The sequence below is a fragment of the Durio zibethinus genome, unplaced genomic scaffold (genome assembly GCF_047325235.1).
Source record: "Durio zibethinus cultivar Kanyao isolate XHJ-2024 unplaced genomic scaffold, ASM4732523v1 HiC_scaffold_2, whole genome shotgun sequence".
NCBI classification, from domain to species: Eukaryota; Viridiplantae; Streptophyta; class Magnoliopsida; order Malvales; family Malvaceae; genus Durio; species Durio zibethinus.
This window is the reverse complement of record NW_028323043.1, coordinates 2,087,663-2,090,162: the sequence shown is the minus strand read 5'-3', so window position 1 is coordinate 2,090,162 and position 2,500 is coordinate 2,087,663.

Sequence of the window (2,500 nt, the reverse complement as noted above, 5' to 3'; positions counted from 1 at the left end):
TCATGAAAAATAGAAAACGAGTCATCTTCCAACGAAACTTCACGTGAAGGCTTAGGGGACCATTGTATGAATTTACAAGCCATAAAAATGGCATTGGCACGGCAGAAATTTGAAGATGTGCCTAAACCCACCAGGGCCCAGCGTGTGCCGATGGTGCTCGAGGCAAGCGCCCGCACCAGGGCCAGCGTGTGCCGACGGTGGTCGAGGCAACCGCCCGCACCAGGGCCGATAGTGTGCCGATGGTGCTCGAGGCAACCTGTCGCACCAGGGCCCAGCGTGTGCCGATGGTGATCGAGGCAACCTGCCGCACCAGGGCCCAGCGTGTGCCGATGCTGGTCGAGGCAAGCGCCCGCACCAGCGCCCAGCGTGTGCCGATGGTGCTCGAGGCAACCGACCGCACCAGGGCCCAGCGTGTGCCGATGGTGCTCGAGGCAACCTGCCGCACCAGGGCCCAGCGTGTGCCGATGGCGCTCGAGGCAAGCTCCCGCACCAGGGCCCAGCGTGTGCCGATGGTGCTCGAGGCAACCTGCCGCACCAGGGCCCAGCGTGTGCCGATGGTGGTCGAGGCAACCTGCCGCACCAGGGCCCAGCGTGTGCGGATGGTGCTCGAGGCAAGCGCCCGCACCAGGGCCCAGCGTGTGCCGATGGTGGTCGAGGCAACCGCCCGCACCAGGGCCCAGCGTGTGCCGATGGTGGTCGAGGCAACCGCCCGCACCAGGGCCCAGCGTGTGCCGATGGTGGTCGAGGCAACCTGCCGCACCAGGGCCCAGCGTGTGCCGATGGTGGTCGAGGCAACCTGCCGCACCAGGGCCCAGCGTGTGCCGATGGCGCTCGAGGCAACCGACCGCACCAGGGCCGAGCTTGTGCCGAAGGTGGTCGAGGCAAGCGCCCGCACCAGGGCCCAGCGTGTGCCGATGGTGGTCGAGGCTGCCGATGATGGTCGAGGCAACCTGCCGCACCAGGGCCCAGCGTGTGCCGATGGTGCTCGAGGCAACCGACCGCACCAGGGCCGAGCGTGTGCCGATGGTGCTCGAGGCAAGCGCCCGCACCAGGGCCCAGCGTGTGCCGATGGTGGTCGAGGCAACCTGCCGCACCAGGGCCCAGCGTCTGCCGATGGTGGTCGAGGCAAGCGCCCGCACCAGGGCCCAGCGTGTGCCGATGGTGGTCGAGGCAAGCGCCCGCACCAGGGCCCAGCGTGTGCCGATGGTGGTCTAGGCAACCTGCCGCACCAGGGCCCAGCGTGTGCCGATGGTGGTCGAGGCAAGCGCCCGCACCAGGGCCCAGCGTGTGCCGATGGTGGTCGAGGCAACCGCCCGCACCAGGGCCCAGCGTGTGCCGATGGTGGTCGAGGCAACCTGCCGCACCAGGGCGGAGCGTGTGCCGATGGTGGTCGAGGCAACCGCCCGCACCAGGGCCCAGCGTGTGCCGATGGTGGTCGAGGCTGCCGATGGTGGTCGAGGCAACCTGCCGCACCAGGGCCCAGCGTGTGCCGATGGTGGTCGAGGCAACCGACCGCACCAGGGCCGAGCGTGTGCCGATGGTGGTCGAGGCAAGCGCCCGCACCAGGGCCCAGCGTGTGCCGATGGTGGTCGAGGCAACCGCCCGCACCAGGGCCCAGCGTGTGCCGATGGTGGTCGAGGCAACCTGCCGCACCAGGGCGGAGCGTGTGCCGATGGTGGTCGAGGCAACCGCCCGCACCAGGGCCCAGCGTGTGCCGATGGTGGTCGAGGCTGCCGATGGTGGTCGAGGCAACCTGCCGCACCAGGGCCCAGCGTGTGCCGATGGTGGTCGAGGCAACCGACCGCACCAGGGCCGAGCGTGTGCCGATGGTGCTCGAGGCAAGCTGCCGCACCTGGGCCCAGCGTGTGCCGATGGTGGTCGAGGCAACCGCCCGCACCAGGGCCCAGCGTGTGCCGATGGTGATCGAGGCAACCGACCGCACCAGGGCCCAGCGTGTGCCGATGGTGCTCGAGGCAACCTGCCGCACCAGGGCCCAGCGTGTGCCGATGGTGGTCGAGGCAACCTGCCGCACCAGGGCCCAGCGTGTGCCGATGGTGGTCGAGGCAAGCGCCCGCACCAGGGCCCAGCGTGTGCCGATGGTGCTCGAGGCAACCGACCGCACCAGGGCCCAGCGTGTGCCGATGGTGCTCGAGGCAACCTGCCGCACCAGGGCCCAGCGTGTGCCGATGGTGGTCGAGGCAAGCGCCCGCACCAGGGCCCAGCGTGTGCCGATGGTGGTCGAGGCAAGCGCCCGCACCAGGGCCCAGCGTGTGCCGATGGTGGTCGAGGCAAGCGCCCGCACCAGTGCCCAGCGTGTGCCGATGGTGGTCGAGGCAACCGGCCGCTCCAGGGCCCAGCGTGTGCCGATGGTTATCGGGGCAACCGGCCGCACCAGGGCCCAGGGTCTGCCGATGGTGCTCGAGGCAACCGCCCGCACCAAGGCTCAGCATGTGCCGCTGGTGATCGAGGCAACAACCCACACCAGGGCCCAGCTTGTGCC